Source organism: Pleurodeles waltl, chromosome 2_2 (genome assembly GCF_031143425.1).
Source record: "Pleurodeles waltl isolate 20211129_DDA chromosome 2_2, aPleWal1.hap1.20221129, whole genome shotgun sequence".
NCBI lineage: Eukaryota > Metazoa > Chordata > Amphibia > Caudata > Salamandridae > Pleurodeles > Pleurodeles waltl.
Genome location: NC_090439.1, coordinates 858,769,880 through 858,791,889, shown reverse-complemented (window position 1 = coordinate 858,791,889; position 22,010 = coordinate 858,769,880).

The following is a 22,010-nucleotide window of genomic DNA, read 5'->3' as shown; positions in this document are numbered from 1 at the left end:
ACTTTTCTAAAAAGCTTTGTGTGTTATTTTTAGAACGCAGTACCTCTTACTACAAAGCAATAGATTCTCTTCCATTATGAAACCTGCCTTGTTAATAATGCTACACAGCAAATGCCTGCTTTGACTGGTGTTGCCCAAAACCCAGTTCAGTACGCTGATCTGAAAATAGTCGTCATCAATAATTGCAGTTTTAAGAATGAACAATTTTCAAACAGAAGTGGTCTCTGAAATATCGTAGAAGTATATTGCAAAATGAACTCAATAAAGCTGGCCTCAATTTGGCACAATACCATATGCATTTACAATACTATGCTATCCTATACGATACTATACTATACTATGTTGTACTATGCAAAACTATGCTATACTGTACAATACTATACTGCTCTATACTATACTATACTATACTCTGCTATACTACACTATACCATGCTATACTTTACTGTACTGTACCATACTATTCAAATTTTACTGTACGGATATTAAATAGTTAGCCAAAAAACTGATTTTAACAGCCAAAGACAGATCTCACTGTAGGTTCAAATCCTTGTCCTAAAGCCTGATGATTGTATTTGCAGGCGGTTGACCCCATGCTATCTTTGCTTCAACACAATGACCCAAGGAGGTAGACCACTACCTAATAGAGCCATTGCTGCATGAAACAGCATTAGGTCAAACATCACAAAAATCACTTTCAGGATTGCAGTACCAATATGCAAATTAGCGCAAAAATATAAGTAGTGTTATCATTATTGTGGTATTTATTTAATCAACACTTCTGTATGCATTTAATCATATTTATTTTTTGTAAATAGTATTGATATTTATTTACATCTATTTGCCACTCCCTAAAAATTAAGTTGTTGCTAGTATTTTTTAACATTTACTTAGCAGGATTCATTCGGGCATGTACAGTAAATTTTTCACTGTGATGCTCACATGACTATAGTGCATTTTTGCTTTCATGAGTTTATACTTTTTCCACTGCCACAAATAAATATCAAAAGGAAACCTTCATCTCACTATAAATGCTGAGATTTTTAGTGAAATGTTGTATTTCATACTTCCTTAGTTCCAAAAAGGGATTTCATTGAGGCTGGAGGAGAATCTAGAAAACAGAGAACTATTTTATTAGGGGTATTCTACTTCTGAGACATATCTTATTAAACTCATGAGTGGCCATAATCTGATCATACAATAAGCAGTAACTGCATCACTTGTTACTTATTGATGCTCATTGATGTTACAGTTTTAGGTGGTTTCTTAGATTCAGGAGAAATTCTTTGTTATCTCACTGAGTTTGCAATCAGTGGAAGAATCGAGTTTACACTGGTGAAGCATCAGCTGGCTCCATTGTCATAAACTATTGATCGTTTGCCTGTCCGCACTGGGCTGAAATAGCACATTAACACACGCTGCCATATTTAGGGCAGATTTACTGTCACTCATTTTAACTACCATAAATAGATGCTCATTACAAGTGGTGAGTATTATGGTGGGGTATTTTACACTCCTGTTAAATACCATGATCCCGGGGTGAGGTCTTTACCATATGTGATAAATATCTCTTATTCAGAGTTTTCAACTAGAAAATAAGGCACAGCATGACAAATCAATATTTATGACGCTGAATTCTACATGTTTTGCCTTTTTTCTGAGTCTTTGCCCCCAATAAAACTTGTTGGGTTTGACCTGAAGAAATCCGTCAGACAAAAACAGCGAGGGTGTGATAACTATCACACAATTCATGGGTCTAATAGGTTGTTTGCACATGGATTGGAATTTCACACCAAACTTGAATTGAGGGCCTTAAATTGTTGAGTTTTGTGCAGGTGCCCATGCATACACATGGGACAGAGAAGCACATCTGTGGACATGCACAACTCACTTTCAAACCTGCATAGCTGCAGGAGTCCCCTTTCCATATGAAACACCTTCAGCCAATCGTGGAGCTTTGACCAGAAGTATTTGACATCCCAAAGAACTTGACATGCTGTTTTTGATATTATAATTTTTATGGTGAAATTAAAAATATAAGTATCAGAAAAAAAGCATAACTGAATAAAAATCTCATGTGCAAAATTAGCACTTGGTAACTACACATAAGGCTGGATAGATGCAAAATTAGTAAGGCAACTTTCTTTATGGGAAGAAAATGTGTTTTAATTATTAATATGACTTATTTTCATTTACCAAGCTTTTATCAAATATGTACTTTCTCAGCTCCAATACCCATTCCCTGATTCACAAACGGCATATTGTAGTATGGTAAGTAGTCCTACAGTAGTACTACTTACTTATTACAAAATGCATGTCACAAACCTATCTCCTATCATTTCTATGGGAAGATCTCCACAAGTGTAAGTTTAATACTTATTAGAACATTGGAATGTTGGGAGCTCCATTGAAAACAATGGAGTGCTCCGGGCTTTTACTGGCCGGTAAAAGCCCGGAGCACCAACATTCCAATCTTCTTTGTTCACAGCTGTGAACAAAGCCTCAGAGAGCCTGAGGGGATTTTAATCCCCTCCGGTTCCGTAAAGCCTTTGTTTTATTTATGAGAACATTCTGCCCTCTAATGGCAGAATGTTCCAATAGCCTTAGAACCCGCCGTAGCAGGCTCTACCGGCTATTAAAGGCCCTCTACCTTGCTAAAGGCCGCGGGAGCGGGCCTTTTATAACCGGTAGAGTCCGCTACGGTGGGTTCTTAGGCTATATTAGAACATTGGAATGTTGGGAGCTGTATTGCACACAATGGAGTGCTCTGGGCTTTTACTGTCTTGTAAAAGCCCGAGCATCAACATTCCAATGTTCTCTTTGTTTATAGCAACAGCTGTGAACAAAAGCCTCATGGAGTTCGAGGGGATTTTAATCCCCTCAGGCTCCCTGAGGACTTTGTTTGATTTATTAGAACACTCCGCTCTATAGTGGCAGAATGTTCTAATAGCCTTAGAGCCTGCCGTAGCGGGCTCTACCTGTAATTAAAGGCCCGCTCTCTTGTTAGAGACCCTCGCCTTTGGCTCGGGCCTTTAACGCTGGAGCGGGCCTTTAATGGCCGATAGAGCCCGCTACTGCCAGCTCTAAGGCTATAGTAGTACATGTGTCTGAAATTACTACAACCCAAAAGGCTACAAAATGGTTCAAAATGGGCTTAGTCTTATGTCTAGCCCGACATATGGCCACTCACTGGTAATGCAACACACTCCCACAAAAAACAATGGAGATAGGTACTGAACATCCCATGGAAATAATATAAAATAAATGTAACTTTTACATTTCAGCTTTTATTTTAGTTGTATAGATAATTGCTTTAGTGTTAAAGTTGTATTAAACTAAAAATTAAATATATTATAATTAAAATTAACTCAATTGAAAAGGTTTTCATTAAACCTTTAAACAGAATAAAAAATAAAACATGAATTCACATTAATTAAACCTAAATTTAAAATACATGTCCTACATATTAATTAAATATAAAAATGGTAGTGAGATGGGATTTTTCAAAAACATTCCTATAAAAAATATGTTTAAATTAAATTACCAATTTTTAATTATTCAAATATTTAATGAACATTTAATTTGATGAGTTAATGTGCTGTAAAATATAATTTTATTAGCTCCAGGTAAATAACAATCTTATCATAGATTAATATATCAATTATTAACAATTTTATTTTACGTTTAATATTTGTAATATGTTTTTAAATTAATAAACCATAATAATTCTCCATAAATCTTTTCATAAGGAGATGCCCCCCTCCGGTGGTGGTGATTTCCACCCCGATGGTGTAGATTTCTGCCTACGTGTGAAAAATTATACTAACAATACCTTTATATTTGTTGGGGTGGAAAAATGTAAGTTTGCACTTAGGAATGGTGAATAGGACCTCATTGCGCGTATTGCAGTCCATGGACCGCGGTACCCGCAGGGAGGTCAGACCGCAGCAACCTTGGTGGCCCGACCTCCAGACTAAGATGCTAGAGGTCGAACCACCAGCACACTGCCACCACCGCCTCCGCCAGGATCAGAGACCCCAATGGGTTGGCAGCAGTGCAAGTCGTGGTCAGCCATTGCGGTGCCGAGTTGGGGCCGCAGTGCTGATCACGACTTTCCTTTCTGCCAGCCTTTACATGGCAGCGTCACCGCCATGAAAAGGCTGTCAGAAAGGCAAGGTTGGGGCCACAGCACACTTGGAATGCACACTGGCATTCCATGGCACATAGTGCGCATTCTGAGTGTGCTGTGTGCAGCGGCATTGGCCTCAGCTCTCTCTGAGAGCCGAAGCCAATGCCATTGCACTGTTTCTGCTAGCCAACCCCATGGAAATATCATAATACTGAGGTAGGGAGGCTGCCGAATTGGCAGGCACCTCCGCACCATCGTTGTGGCGGTCTGACTGCCAAAATCGTAACGAGACCCATAGTGCTGATTTACAACTAAGTGCAAAATTAAACTTACACATGAGTGAATCTGCAGGTGTAGATTTACCACTATGAATAAGAGCCCCTAGTGTCTCACACAACAAATCTTCATAAAGGGTTTGGCAAAAGAGTAGTGAATTGTAAAACCTAGATCATGAAATGCATTGCCTGACTCAAACAATTTCTGGAAGACTGGATCTCTTTTCAAATGTGCAGCAGTTTACTCAACTGATTGTATATGATTTTGTTGTGTGCATATGGTGAATTCAATTCTACTAGGCCGTTGTAAAGTGGTACAGGAAGTCTTTTAAGAATTATTGGAACTTTGCATTGCTATACAGTAGCAAACATTGAATACTAACATACATAACCAGCTTTTATTTACACATTCTGCATACTGAATGGACTAGTTAAAACCAGATGCCTTGCAGCAAGCTTCCTTTATCACACAATCCCATGACAGAATCCCGGAACATCTTGTGGGCAACCTCAAGTTCCATCTCAAAAGCTTTACCTTCATATCCTGTGACCATCTGATCCACAATGAAAATAAAAGAATGTAAAATATGGATATAAGGTCTATAGCATGAAGATTCAGATTGCAAAAGTGGTCAGAAATTGCACAACGTTTTGTGAACTAAATCTGATTTTGTGGGTCGACCTATGCACTTCTAAGTCAGTTCCCGAAATAGCAAATGACAGATATCATAGAATGACCTGCCTAATTTATAATAATGAGGCAATTCACAATGTGTAGCCCACTGCAATTGGCTACCAACAAAGGGATGGTGGCCTGCACAGGACAACAGACCACTATTCCTGTGACTGTATTCTAAAATGGAAAACGTTCCTTAAGGTCATCTCTGTTCCTTACAGGAACCAATGCTGCTTCAAACAAAAAAATCAGGTAGAGCAGGTAGTGATTCCCCAGAGCACTGCCTGCTTGTCCCTAGCAACCACCCTGATTCCTAAATGGATCATCTCTCCTTTGCAAATCACTTATCACCTCCTTTGATGGGTTAGTAACTGGTTAATGGTTTGCAACTAGAGTGCCAGTTGTAAACCATTGATAAATAGTTTAACAAATCAGTTTGAAAGAAATTCCTTTTTACATAAACCTCTAAATTGTGATTTGATATGGGTGACAGAACCAGGTTAGTTGTCAGACTCACAAAATGGGTTTTGTAGATTACAGAAAGGGATTTTGCAGTCTTAAAACCAATGATTTTGGAAACTGCAGAGTTTGTAACTTCAACTTCCTTTTATACATCTGCTTATTAAGACAAAAGGAATTTTAGCAAAGGGGGAATGTAGTCATAACAGTTACAATATTCAGACTATGGATGATTTAAGGGCTACCAATACCCCATTCTAATGGCTTTCACACCTCTCATCATCAAGCTGCACTTTTTGAAACTCTGATTATCAAGACTCTCTTGTAGATATATCTTTCATACCCTTGATTTTCATTAAAAGTTAAATAATATTTTGGCTAGAAATAGCAAGCCAAAAGTGGTGCTCAATACCTGCCTGAATGATTAGATATATCCTTTACTAAATTTTTCACTCAGCTGTATCTCACAAAGCATTACCCATACCTCTCTAAAATTTAGTGAAGTGCAGATCTGTCGGCAGCACATATGCTAAATCAGCGTTTGAATTAAAGCATTGGGTGCATGAGGTCTTTAGGTTAATATGCTCAGACAACCTTGCTGGTTTGTGGCCTTGCTGACAGAAAGTGAAATAATAATGTCTCAAAATATTAACAAGCATGACAACCTTATACAACAACGGTTTTAACTTAGTGCAGTCTCTGGAGTCCACATCAAACGGTAGTGTGTTTTCCCATCTAATTAGGACCACATCATTAAAAGGATGTGAGGGCAATGTAAGGGATTTATACACAATTGAAATTTTAGTCTATTGGTATATGCCCTAAGAAATACATTTTTTGATTTATTGATTATTTCTATCATAATCATTTAAACTTGTTATTCTCATGTGAAAATTTGGTATACATGTAATTAAATTGGTTTTCCAACCCTTTGTTGCCCACTACAAGGCACAGAGGGGCTCATCATGAGTGTGGCAGTCTATAGACACGCTAACACATTCAGGGCCTGATTACAACTTTGGAGGACGGTGTTAAACCGTCCCAAAAGTGGCGGATATACCACCTACCGTATTACGAGTCCATTATATCCTATGGAACTCGTAATACGGTAGGTGGTATATCCGTCACTTTTGGGACGGTTTAACACCGTCCTCCAAAGTTGTAATCAGGCCCTCAATGCCAAAAGTGATCTTTAACAGAGCTGGTCAGTGAAAATTCAAGTTGATGCTGCCAAATCCCTTCTCAGAGTGTACTTCATTGATTTATAAAGGTTGTCTAATTATGATAGCTATAGAAATGGTTGAAAACCAGCACAGTTGCAACTCGTTTATAAATATACATGCTTGGATTTAAACCTTCTTTATCAGCTTATAAAAGGTATGGGTATCCTTGTTTTGTTTCATGGTAAATATCTTGCTACATGTTTCACAATCATTATGCTGGAGCATTATGCTGGCACAATACCATTTGAGGAGATTGGCATACTTTACAGTCTTTACCCTACTTGTTAAGAAGTGAAGTTATAATTGTTGATGCCAGGGTTGCAGAGGACCAAATCAAAGTACTAAATAAGTACAAAAGCACTGAGCAAACCTTTATAAACATCTGCACAAGGCAATCTATAGGGCACCCCTCCAGATTTCCCATTATTATAAAGTAAAGTTGCTTTGCTAAGCACCCAGGAACAACATTGGGAAATGATTCATAAGCGGGAATGATTGTGTGGTCTTAAAAGATGTCTGTCAGACTTCCTACCTTGACCTCCTTCAATTCTCACACCCATTAATACTCCTTGAAAAGTTCTTTAATCAATGAACCTGATGCTAACTTTGCTTCATCAGGAGTTTCCCACAAGGATGGCAAGCTAATCTCATAGGGCATACATTTAAAAAAGAAAGCCAGGGAATCCTCTCAGAGCTGTTAGATCTAAGAAGTGCCTTTAGAGTTAGTCTGTATGATTCCAGCTCATCAACAGACCAGAGGCTATGCCAATACAGAATGGGTCTAAGCATCAAGCTAAAGTTAATTGGGTAGATGGCAACATCAAGGAATTGAAGGAGGCAGGGAGCACTCTGGGGAATGTTTAGTAAGCTCCTGACAAACCTCATCAGCACTCACATATCCCCATAACTCTGACCCATACATTGCTGAGCTTTTTGCTTTTAGATTACAAATCTCCACCGCAGGTGCTAGTGGGCACGCCTGTGTTTTCTTCCACATTTTAATCACAACACCAGCCTCCTGCTTGAGTTTCAACATACTTGGACCAGTTCAGCTCATTCATCGGGCCAGTTCAGCTTATTCATCAGCGAAACCCCTAAATAAACAAATTCCTGCACTTGTTCCAAAGGTACCAACCCTGCACCAGGATGTTCGCCCTCGCTGACTTGTAGGGGTTAAATACCATGAACTTGGTTTTGTTAATGTTGGGACACACAACCCTGTGCTCAACATCTCAATCACCACCACAAGATTTTTCGACACCTGGAAACAGGCTGAAGTCAGATCACTACTCAAAAAACCCTGTACCGACCCCAGAGAACTCAGAAACTATCAACCAATGTCCTTGCTCCATTTCTAAACAAGGTGCTGGAAAAGACAATTAACAGGCAAATCATGACACACTTGGAGCAGAACCAGCTACTCTATGCCTCCCAATCAACGTCTGCAGCAATCACAGCACCAAGACCAACCTGATTACAGCCACCAATGACATCCGAACCTTCCTCGACTGAGGAGAAACAGCAGCTCTAATCCTCCTCTACCTCTTGCCAGCCTTCAACACAGTTCCACACCACAAGCTGGTCAAAACACTATACACATTGGCATCCAAAAAGATGCATTCAGATATATCACCTCCTTCCTCACTAGGGTCAGCCTACCACCCTTCACCTCCAAACCCAAGGATATCGTCTGTGGTGTCCCACAGGGCTTGTCCCTCAGTCCTACACTCTTCAATGTATATATGACCCTGCAGGCCAACATCATTAGATTCCATGACCTCAACATAATACCCTACGCAGATGACACCCAACTCATCATCTCACTCAGGGAAGACCCTCCCACCACCAGGACCAATGTCCACAGATGCTTGACAGAGGTCACTGACTGGATGAAGAACATCTGCCTGAATCTGAACAGGGATAACACAGAAGTACTGTTCTTCAGCAGCAACACAACCCATGGACCACTGCCTCATGGCCCTCAGATGTGGGACCTGCACCCACACCACCAACCATGCCAGAAACCTTAGAATCATCATAGGCAACAAGCTCACAATGAAAAAACAGATAAATGCCATCTCCTCTGCCTGTTTCCATACTCTGCACATGCTGCATAAGATCTTCAAGTGGTTACACCTGCATGCCAGAAGCACCATGACACAGCCCCTCATCACCAGCTGATTAGACTATGGCAACGCTCTCTACGTAGGAATCACCACACACCTCCTACATATACTTCAAACCATACAGCACACCACAGCTAGACTCGTCTTCAACCTCCCCTGACTAACTCGCAGCACATCCCACCTCAGACAACTCCATTGACTCCCTGTACAGAAGAGATGTCAATTCAAGATGTTGACCCACAAAAACATGGCTATACACAACCAAGGACCCACCTACATTAACCATCACCTGAACTTCCACCAACCAACAAGAAGATTATGCTCCGCCTCCCTGTCACTCACCCACACTCCTTGCATCTACCAAAGCAGAAGTGAAGGACCATGAACAGCCTCCCCACGTAGCTCCTGACTATCACCCCACTTCCTGATTTCCAAAGGGCAATTAAGACCTGGCTGTTCGAATAAGGTTCCTAGTACCTTCAAACACCTGGACACCCTTTTGGATGATTAGTAGCGCTATATTAATCCAGATTGCTTGATTGATTGTAGGGTATAAGGTGTGTGAAGGGATTGCAGAGATTACAAATATGAGGACATTTACTATAAGGAGCACGGAACATGCATTACACATGCTGTGTTTTTCACCAGATGTTGACTTAAACATTTTCAGAAATGCAAGGAAAAATCTACCAAGCTTGCTATCTGTCTTGCCTGTGTTGGCAGCTGAGATGGACTTGCAGGAAGGACAACACCAGTGGAGGTGGTGGCAGATAGGAAGGTGTCTTGGAACACAGGTCCTGCACTTGTGTTGTGAATAGTCAATAGTTCCTTGAATTAGAACTGGCATTTGCACTCCCACTGTAAGACAATTTATGATGTAAACAGAGAAACATAGAAGGTAGTAAGTTAACCTAGATAATCAGACTATGTGAAAAAATGACATGACCCAGATAACAGTGTAGTACAACGTATTGGGGGTGTGTTGGCTGGACTTAAACTAAATGTATGCCTGCCTAAGTGACAAGTGTTACCTTAAGGCAAGGTCTAGTGACCACTTGCTGGAGCCCTTGCCACACATAGGATGTGTGATGATGTTAGGCCTTCAAGCAGACAGCAATGAGTCTGGAAAAAGAATTAACACCAAACATCTGCATGCAACTTACATGTAAATCTTGACCCTGATCTATGCCTAGATCTAGGTACCCAAGATGGGTTGCATAACAGAGGTCAGGGTATGCAGATGTGGGATTGTCTATGTAACTTGTTGCTCTTTTGAGCTCCGTGTTTGTTTGCTGCATTAATGTGATTGGACAGTCTCTTGTCAATGATGAGTGATGGACGACTAACACTTTGTCCATACACGTATCATACTGAGACAATTCTGTTTACTTCACATAATGACATTGGCTATCAATCACAACACAAAAATCATGTAATCTTGCACACTACATTAATGTTTTTTGACATGCTAAAACCCTTAATTCAAACACATATATTTGTTAGACAAACAATCAATCTTATTCTTCTATTCTATCATTTGTGTTTTACTCTAGGTGTATGCAGGATGTCATCCTCCTTCATGTGACGGGTTCCCTCCCGCATGGTGAATCTCCACTCCAAGTGCCAAGTCTCCCTTCCACGTACGGGGAGGAGACTCTGCACTCGGCGCTGAAATCTCCCCCTACCAAAATAAGCAGAACATGCCATATAACAAGAGGAAGTACACACATTTGTTGTAATTCTGAGCTATCTTCTCTTCACAACTTCATTCTCCTCCATCCTGCTGTCCGTTGACATATTCTTGCTCCCTACTTATGTGAGGGTAAGAAAGTCCCATTCTCGGGGGATGAATTAGACATCACCAGGCTGGGGATCATGGACAACTATTCTCAGCTTTTTGGGAAGTCCAAAGACAGTACAGCATGGGCCCAAATCAGGAAAAACATTTGGTGACACTGCAGTGCAGTGAGTGTCCACACCCTGCAGGGGAAACTATGATGCAGGTAATGGGAAGACTTTGTCACTGAGCCCAAATTATGACCCATGACATTATGGGCTGCTCCTGCCAGCTACATTCTGGGCACCCCAGCATGACATCACTGTAAAGAGGGTCCTGAAAGCTGCCTGGTTAAACCTTCATGCTCAGCTGGAATAGTCTGAGCAGCAGAGAGACTGTAAGTGTATGTTAGTAGTAACTACACAAGTGTACATGTGTTTTGAAAGTGGTGTCTTGTCGTGTTCACTGTGAACTTTGTTATAACCTTCCATGTTATATTTAACATGCTTGTTTGTGGTATGAAATTTTTGAAACATAAACTTTCCTAACATACATGTTTAGTTGATGCTGTCATTGTGTACCTTTACCTTATTTTCTACCCACCATATAATTGTTACCTTTTACTTTCAAAGTTCACTCAAATAACTAATAATGTGTGGAACATTTGAAAAAAATGTAGAACAGTTTAACATCCTTTACAATGCTTCGTGACATGTTTTAAAACGTTCTCTTCTCAGTTAACCATTGTGCACAAGCTGTTGAAAACGTATATTTTTACAATTGAAACTGAAATTGTACCAGGTATAGGTTCTTATTATCCTTTTCTTCCCCTTCGAATGCTGATTCGGTATATATTTTGAAAATATTCCATATAAACTATTTGAAATGACCAATATTTGAGTATGAAAGCAGGGGGAGAGTGACAAGTTTGTTAAAGACTCCAAAATGTCAGCACTTGCACAATGGGAGAATGTTTCCCTTTTAGAAAAAGTTATGTAGATATTCATTATTGTCCCAGGGAATTCAGAAAGTTTCTCTTTTTTTCACACTACGTTTCAGAGGACCTGTCTGGCCAAGGACTATCACAGGAGGACCAGGGGCAAAAATGCAGATTCTCAGCTCAGAAGGAGCACAAACACTTAGCACCACCTGCAAGGAGGAAGAACCTTCCACCAGCGAGAGTAGTGCTCCCCTCCCCCCATGGCTAGAACAATCTTTGGACAAGAGACTCCGGCTAGTGGCTGATCAGCTAAATGGGGGTGGGGCAGTGGATCTTGATACTGACTGCCTGAAAAAGGAAGATCTTAGGTCTCCTACTGGCTTTGATTAAGACCAGTCTCCACACCATCTGGCCCTGCACCCAGGTCTTTCTTAACTTCTAAGGTCCCCATTCTATCAGTTTCTGCAACTGCACTCCATGCCCATGCATCACCTCTTCCTTCCAGTGCCCATCCAGGAGAACTAGAATTGAGGGCACTTCTGCCAGACACCCCTCTTATATAGCCCAATCCCTTCCCACGAATATGTATAAATACATATAATCATTTACAACACTTACATACATAACACTTTCCGATGTATTAAATGCAACATCAGTATCCAACACAGATGAGAGTTTGACAAAGCTTTTTCATCCAGAAAGTGTACGTATTTTATTAGTCAAAAATGCTTACTTTTTTTTTCTTTTATGGCTATTATATTGGCCGAATAAAGATGCTTTTGGCTTTGGCTTACAGCGAATGTGTTAGGGATAGTGACAGATATTATAAATTGTAATTTTGTGGTGTTTCTCTTGCTGCTCTGCCTATGTAATGTTGCTGGGGAGTGTCATTGACATTGTGCTTGTGTAGTGGCTGGGCGAGTTGGTGGTGTTTGAGTTGGTGATGTTGGTGGATTAGGTGGTGCAGGTGTAGACGGTGCAGGTAGAGGTGGGAGATTTGAGTGGTTGGCAGGTGTTGTGTGCCTCCTACACTGAGACACATCTGGAAAACCTTTTGCATTGTTGGCAGTGAAGGCTGACATTAACATTTTATGCCTATTGCCTCTATCATCCAGATCCAGCAACTATAGAGAGAAGATGTATGCTCAATAAATATTATAAATGTATAGAAGTAAGTATGACTGCAAATGTAAAAGAACAGGAAATATACTTTTTACATTTGATAAACTTACAAACTAGAGAACATGAGTCAATGAAAGGACTATTGATGAGATGTAAAAGGTAATGTCACAGGTTTCCAGATTTGCCTGATGGACAGATAGCAGAGGGTCTATTAGAAGCTGCCAGGAGGAACCTCTGATGTCATTATTGTTAATGTTCATAAGGTGGACACCAAGAGGGTATTGAGTATAGAAGCTGACATGAGAGACACATTGGAGTAAGTCATTGCAAATCATGCATGGAGATTCTCTGTACATGGTTTCAGTGCTTTTTTTGGGAGCCACAAAGACTGTTATTCTGCAAGTTAAAACAACACCTAATAGATATCCTATAATTCTACTCTTACATTTCCAAGTTTTATGTACATTTTTAAAGGCAAAATATCATATCTGAAGAAATAGGAAGACATATTGAGAATGATGCCAAAAAACATACAGCTACTCTGTAAATAATAAATAAAGAGATTGGACGCAGAGGTAAAAGAGCAGACATTTAACTTATCAGTGTGTACCATCCATCTGCTCTGTGGTGCTAGTTCAGGTGATGATGCATGGAGCAGACGTCAATATTGTGACAGGTGGTAGATGGAGGAACAACACAGTGCCTTAAAAAGGTTAAAATTAAAGTTTGAGTATATTATCGTATAACTGTAGAAATTGCAAGGTTACATTTGACTACAATTAAAAGACATTACAAGACACATTGTAAAATAGTGTTAGAATTTACCAAAACAGGTGATAAAAATTCTCCCTAGAGTCTTAGTGAGATTGTTAATATATAGGCATATCTGTGTGGTAGGTGGGTTGTTTTGCAAACACTGATTTGTGTGTTGCCCTTGTACAGTTGCAGTGACTTCTGGGCCAGCTGAAGCAAGCAATCTGCTTGAAAGAATTGCTGTACGAAATGGTATTCAAATAAACATTAACACAACATGCATGAATTGAAAGTACTTGTGTCACAGTGTTGTTAGGAGGGGTATATTTGTGACAATGTAGGTGTTAATGAAGGGCAGATATGAATAATGCTTTTAGGTTTGGTTTTAGAGAGAGAGAGAGTTGGGGTTATAATTCCACCTGTCACCATATTAGTGTTATCTTAAAGAGGCAGAGCAAGTAGTAAAATTGGAGCATTGTGGAAATGACAACCTTCTTAAGAGGGGGTGGGTGAGACAGCAACAGGATCCAGTTGGCCCCCTGGGAAAGAATTAAGGAGAACTCCTTCACACACCTCCTCTCCTTTTTATGTTTTCTGTGGTGTGGGCCTCCTCTCTAATGCATTCAGTTTGTGACTTCCTGTGATACAGCGGCTTCCTGGGTGCCACTGTGGTTGAATGGCAGTAGTCCATGCGATTGTTTGTGGTATTTCACCACAAAATGTATTACAAGGTCTGTCTCTTCCTCAGTAAAACTTCTCTTCTTCTTGTAGTGACTGTTTGTCTATATGATTCTGCCTGAAGGTGGTAAGCTGCAGGATCCAGATGACAATAAAGTAGCAACAAGCAGATCCTATGGTGTAGGCAGTGTCTATGTAGCTGTAAGGAAATAGGTGTTAGATGTGTCTGATTTCTTTCAGATTTATAAAATGTTCGTATTCATTTTCATGCAATGTCTCCCATTCAGTGCCATGGGGAAGTGCAGCATTCCACCTGTAAGTGCAGAAGTCCCACCATACGTGTAGTACTATCATAGTTACTTGTAGTAACTATACAACCATAATTTTCAATTCTTCTGACTCCACTTCCTAAGGTGAGGTGGTGAAACATGTCAGTCTGCACTTTTGAGTAACTTTACCTTCAGAAACAGTAAATAGCCAAAAGTAATATAGTTACTCAAAAGTGTAACAGTACTGGGACGTGAGGCAGTGTTCTTCCAACCCCCTTCTGTTTAAAAGGCTCCCTTGAGACAGCTTTGGAGATGCACCTGTGTGCCTGTGAGTGGTACTGTGACCTGTGTAAGATTTAGGCAGCATTCCCAGCAAAACCAGATGAAATTTCACTGCTCTATGCAGATGAATGCAATACAGGAATATATGCATGTCTAGCGATCTACATCACTATCAGCACCAACTTTGGTGAAACACCACAGTCAAATTTAAAGTAAGGGCTGATTGTGTATCACATTTACCATAATGCGAAAGGGTCGAACTATGCTGCTGTGTGCTCTAACCTCCCTTTTACAGCAATATTTGCAAGGTTTGATATACCCATGTATATTGTTGCTAAGTATGCAAAGCTTGTTTTTATTTGTTTTGTTTTTTCAACCCCTTATATTAATGTTTCGGCTTATTAATAGAAGCACAGTTTCATGCATAGGGACGTGAGTAGAATGACAACCTCGTCTCTATTCTTTGACGTGCATAGTTTTTCATATGTATTACATGTAGTTATAGTTAGGTCAGGCTTTACAAAGGATGTTTGTTTTCTAATACTGTTTGGCAAATTTTCACAAAACTTTCCCCCCCAAAAAGTTAATCTATCCCGACTGCTTTCTAGAAAGCTTCGGGGACATCTGTCAAGTTGGGGCTGAGAAAAAGGGTGGGCTTCCAAAACACTCTTTCTTCCCTGTTTTTTCGATAGGGAAATTTTGACAATGATAAAGACAAACAGCTGGACAGAATTACACCACATTTGGCAGAAATCTAGATCCTTACCCAGAAGTATGTTTTTGGTGGAAAGTAGACAGTGCGCTTTCCGATGGTGCTGGGCAGGGGCCACCGGCTTTCTGCTAGCCTTTCCATGGCGGGTTCCCCACCATGAAAAGGCTGGTGGAAAGAGGGGTTGTAATCAGTCAGGCAATGCTGAGTTCAGTGCCACCATGGCTGGTTACAAACCTGACCGCCATCATCCCATTCGGACCTTTGATCCTGGCAGGGACGGCGGTCTTTAGGCGAGTCGGCCCATTAGTCTTGTAATGTGGCGGTCACACCACAATTGCCTCAGTGGTCCGACCTCCACCGGAGGCCTGGCAGTCCTATGACTGACTGCCTTGTAATGAGGCCACTAGTTTCCACAGTTTTTTGTTTTGCAAATAACTTTAACGCCTCTCAACAAATCTACCCACAATTTTTAAAACTTATACTTTGGTTAGTTCAGCTGCTGTCCTGGAAGTTTTGGGGTGATCCGTTAAGGAGAGGCTGAGAAAAAAGGGGAAGGCGTCCCAAAATATGTTTTGCTTAACACAATTACACAGACATTTGGTGGGAAGCTACCTCCTGTTCTGCAGATTATGCTTTTTGTGGTTTGGTGTAAATCCATCCAGTAGTTTTGGAAATATTAAAGGTTGAAAAATATAGATATCTAGGGACGCCGATACACCACAGATCCAACTGTCCTCTGATATGTGATTGTCTGCCAACCCTTCAACAAGGAAATCTTGGCAGCCATCTTGGGACTGGGCTTCAGCAAGGTCCCAGAAATAAAAGTAAAAAAATAAGAAAAGGGGCCAGGGTAGAGTCACTCTGACTCCTTAGCTCTGGTGCTTGGGTCCATGAGGGACCCCGCCAGGGCTAAAAAGCATTGTTAAAAAAAAAAGCTCTGAAAAATCCACATTTTTTCCACGATTGTTTTTAAAAAGGGCGGTCTCCTGCTTTTTTTTTTATTAGTCGCTGGGTGGGCCAGGGTCCTGTGGTGTTGGGGACTTTAATAAGGAGGGGGGCACATGGGGCCCCCTCCTAGGGCCTTCATTAGACCCAGGGGCCGCCACCACCCTGGGGTGATGAGTAATTACAATGCAGGATGGCTGCTTGGCCCCCACGCACCCCAGGAACCACCACCTCCCTGGGTTAAATTCACCCCCCCGGGCTGATTAGTAAAATATGTGCAGAGGGGGACTGCGCTGCACCCCCATGCACCAGGGACCACCACCTCCCTAGGGCAAATACCATTGTTTGTGGGGGAGGCCCGACAGCCTCCCCCACAGCCTCAGGGAACCACCACCTTCCCAGTGCACGTCTTACACTGAATGTGGGGGGTGTGGCCCCCCAACCCCAGGGACAACCACCTTGCCAGGGCTACAATAACAAATGGGAAAGGGGTCAGTGGTGGCCCCCCGAGTCCCAGGGACCACCACCTCCCTGGGGCAGAGTTTTTGGAGGGAAGCCGCACTGCCCCCCTCATGGAACCAATGATGGCCCTGGGGACAACCATCCCGCGGGGCCAGATTCTGCTATATCCCAGGGTGCCCATCCTCAAAACATAGCTGTTTGCTGTGGCTTGGCGGCAGCTTTGACAGCTGCCACAAAGCCACAGCAAACACTCTTCTCACAGCAAGGGTGAGCTTTCAATCAGCTCTTCCTCACTGCGAATAGAGGTGTTCTCTGTCTCCCTGCATGTGGAGATGCAGGCAGCGAGAAAGAGGAAACAATTGCTCTCATAGAGAGGTGGCTGCTTTAGCAGCTCCCTCTTTGTCACAGCAATGCTGGCTCCTGCAGTAGGTGGGGGGCCAGCTGGGGCCGTGGGATTTATATTTAGGCTTGGCCCTGGGGGAAGGTGTCCCCGGGGCCAAGATCAGCCTGGAGAGGGTCCACGTGGCCCCCTCTCCCAAAAAAATGAAATGTTTAGGCCAGGCTCTGGGGGAATGGGGTCCCTGGGGGCCGAGATTGGCCTGGGGGAGGCCGATCTCCCCAAAAAATTAAATGTTTAGGTTGGGCCCTGGGGATAGGATCCCGGGGGCTGAGATCGCCCAGGGGTGCGCAGGCCCTCTCCTTCCCAAAAATATTAAATTTTTAGACCGGGCACCATAGGATGGGTTCCCGGGACCAAGATCACCCTGGGGAGGGGAGACCATGTGGAGTTTGGTTAGTATAAGGGTTGGCCGCAGGGACTGGCCTCAGACCAGGCACTGTGACCAACACCTGCTGCACATGGCTGAAGGCTCTGCGCAGCACAGGGTTGGGTAGGCCAGGCCCTGTGGCCAACCCCTGCTGCGCACGGCCAAAGGCCATGCATGGCAGTGTTTGGATTAATATATAGTAATGAAAATTACTTTACATTAAAAGTCATAGAAATTCACTGAAAAAAACAAAGGTTATAGGGACATTATAGTTAGGAAATAGAACTTTAAAAAATATATAAATTCACTTAAAAAACCAAAGGCTACAGGGACGTTACATTTGCATTCACATTTAAACGTAGAAGACCATAGAAATTCACCTGTTATAGTTATAAACATAGAAAACCATAGAAATGCACCTGTTATAGTTATAGTTCTCTCAAGTAACTATAATTTGTGCCCTAAGGTAACTATAACTTGTGCCCTCGCCATGCTCTGCTAATTACCCCACAAATTATGGCACTCATGACATCTTTGATAAATTCATTGATAATTGATCAATGTAATATTTGCAGTAAAATTTTGGATGAAAAACTGTGCATGGTGGAGGAGTGAGTTATAGTTACCTTAGGGCACAAGTGATAGTTACGTGAGATAACTCTAACTATAACAGGTGATTTTCTATATATATGTCCCCATCATGCAGAGTTTTCTCATCAATAATTTTATTGAAAATGTCGCAGTGATAATACCAATGGTGCCATAGAATATCATCAATGACGTAATATGTGGAGTAATTAGCTTTAGAATTATGGTTACCTTAGGGCACGAGATATAGTTTCCTGAAATAACTCTAACTATCAAAGCTGAATTTCTTTTGTGCATGGAAATTCAGAACCTAACATTAACATCACTGTAACCTTTGTTTGTTTTACACAGCAGGGGTTTGGCCACAGGGCCTGTGACCAACCCCCGCATGCATCCAGTCCTACACCGCTCACAGCCCTCCATAGGCATCTAACCCCGCACCACGCACGTTCTTTGGCCGTGAACGGTGGGGGTTGCCTGCAGGGCTTGGTGTCACACACAGCCTTTGACTGTGTGTGGCGGAGGGTTGGCTGCAGGCCCTGGCCTATCGCCAGGCCCTGCAGCTAACCATCCTTAGGCATTTAAGCCTGCACCATGCATGACCTTCGGCTTGCGGTACAGTGGAGGGGCCAGCGGTATGGCTGTGGCTATTGTGACATGGTCATAATAGCTGGCGGAACACCGCTTACCGCTGGCCGCCAGGGTCATGATGAGGCCCATTATCTCATGTTGGTCTCATACTGTTCCTTGTCAACCTCGGGTCAGGAACATGAGGAGAAATGCTGTGCATAGTAATAATAACAACACTTTTGCGGAAGAGCAGCTGATTAGGAAAAATAAAACATCCCCACTGAAAAGTAAGCTATTCTAAAATGAATAAATGAGAATAGAGCATATTATCTAGGTAAAAGGGCACAGGCCTTAGCTAGGCTAAAATATATGTGCTAGAGCAAGGTACTAAAATGAATCCAAGACACTGGCAAAAGCATTTTTTTAAAAATTTAACACACTACATGTGTAATTCTCACATGCCGAACAGTACAGTGACATAAATACACACTTTTGTAGTCATCTGCTGACTATCCTCAACCCTGGTCATGGCCTACACTGACTAACCCAGCCCACTAACATCATGTAGCCCAGGGCCAACCGACATGTACTATGATGTGAGCTACTATGAAACACAACACACCATTATGACCTTCTCAAGGGTAAACTACTAGTGCATGACTGGACAGACACCTTTACAGCCAGGCCCTTTGACTTATTGCATCTGGTCCATACAGGCCAGTACCATAGTGTAGACCGCATGCTAAGACTTAGGTCACAATGAAAGGGCTGACGTGTGTTGCTGAGAGCTTTCTCACTGGGGATGTGTGGACATGTGAACTACTTAATGGAATATTATACTATGTCTGATTGAGTTTGTGCGGTATGTACTGGCATCACAGGACACACCTTTTACCATATATGTCACTGTTACAGAGATGACATTCAACATACCATGGTAGTTTTTGTGTGATTGGCAGAATGTCACAAAGCTAGCGATTCACATATAATGATCTCTTCAGAATTAATCAACTATTTGTACTGTACATTTGAAACTTGTGCAATAGGCCTTAAAAGTGCAAACATGGCTTTTGGAAATGTGACAACAGACCTTTGGGAGTAAGGGACCTGTCATTAGTAAATGGCACACATTAACAATGTAGGTCAATGGAAAGTTGTACCAGGCCAGGGGGCTACCTCAGTCACCATTCCAAATGCAGTCTATGTAAAAGCATTCAGGCCTACTATTGGTTCAGAAGACTCATTTTGGGAACATTCAAGGATCTGCAAGTCTACAGGGAGATTACCCTGTGCATCAGTTGTATTGCCACAGGAACTCTACTCCAGCCTGGGCCATGGCCCATAATGGACAAAACTCTTTGTGATGCCACGTAGGCTCTCATATTCTAATGAGACTACTGGATTTTGAGCGGTATAATCGCCCTCACCCACTGCGGGTGACACCTGTTGCTCCAATCCGCGTTTAGCTCCGGCTAACTAGCAGTGGCTCATCTCTACCCAAGGATAATGACGACTGGGCAGCCGAGTGCATGACATACTTGGCTTCTCAGGGAAGTTGTGGTCACTCAGGTCTCATCCGTTTCTCTCACTTACAATCCAGTCTCATATATAAATGACAAACAGAAGCAGTATATATTTCAATAATGAGTTTAATAAAACAACTCCATCTTAGACAGCAAAGCGTGAGATGCAATAACCAGGACTACACAACTTGACAGTATTAGAATTGTGATGAGAAGAGTGAAGCATAAAAACAACGCTATCATATTGTCACTATAATCAATGAACTAGCTCCTACCTAGGCTATGATAGAGCACAGCATGTTAAGCTCTAATTCTGCCCTTCAGGTTCCCCTGGGAAGACATCAACCCCCATACATGAGCAAAGGCCTGCGGTCTATGTTTGCATCTGTGGTGAAGCATTCAGCAATCAGCATACAGTCGTGGTTCCCTGGCCGGAATCTCCCTCTACCGTGTAAGGGTCAAGGAAGTGTTTTTATAATAACTCAGCTGATGTTCTGAGAAAATGTCCCTACGTAAGGATGTGTGTTTTCTATGAATGTTGGAGGCTAAACTTCTAACATGTTCACCGGCAATGTACCGTGCTGTAGCCTTGGAAGAAGCACAGAGTGATCAAGAATGTCTTGTTTGAGAACAAAGTGCTGGCCGAGGCAAAACCAGTTAGATAAACGGAAAATAAAACAAGACCATAAAAATGGTTATCGTAACAATAATAAAATGAAGCTGAATAAAATATATCTAGGTTAAAGTGCACAGTGGCCTAGTGTGTTAAAATAACATGCATGGTACTATAACCAAAGTGGATACACAACACCATCCCCTTGTCGTTTGAAGGTGGTTCAAAGCCAAAAGGCATAAAACATTGTTACTAAAAAGCTCAACCTAAGATATAGATATATAAAAAGCAATGTCAATGTTGACAAGTCGAAGGGACACATAAGCATATAGAGGGGGAATTTAAAACATGAGCATGTGGCATAGAACCAAATTTGAAAAGGCAAAGTTAATTTTGAAGAGTTACAATCGATTCTGGGACCATAGAGGACAGGAAATCTTCCACTTCTGCCGATGTTAAAGTCAGAAAGTCATCGCCAAGAAGGATCAAGGAGCAGTTGTGTAGCCTCAGCCTCAGCCAAGGGGGCATTCCGTGATATGCCCAGTGACAAGTCGTAAGCTACATTCTCCAAGAAGGATAACTCATTAGTAGCTTCTCTTAGCAAAGGCAACCTCAACGCGCGTGTCCAGTAATGAGCCCTCTGCGAGAACATCAACAGATCAGCGTCCAATGTAGGCAAGCGCTGCGATGAGAGACAGGCTTCCAGTGCGTGTTCGAACGAGCACCAGAGGTACCGAAACACGGGCTGCACACAATGCAAAACTGGTCTGAATGACAGAGACCAGCCACACTCAAATTGCTCCAGGAGTGTTGCTCCACAATACTGCATCATGCGTTCACGACACAGCGGGGCTGATGGGAGCGCCATCATTCCTCCTCTTTGCGGCGGAACAGCCATTGTGCATAAAAAATAGCAATAGAAAGATGCCAGCTAATAAAGCCAAATTTATCGGAAATCCCCGCAAAATACTAGAGAAGATTGAGTGGATTGCTGATGATATTAAGCCGAATATGGAGGAAAAGGTGTGAATGAAACCAGAACCAACAGTTTTAAAAAAATGTGCGATTCCAGTTGTACTGGATGCATTAAATATTCGTCCCACGTGTTCACCAAAGTGTCTCGG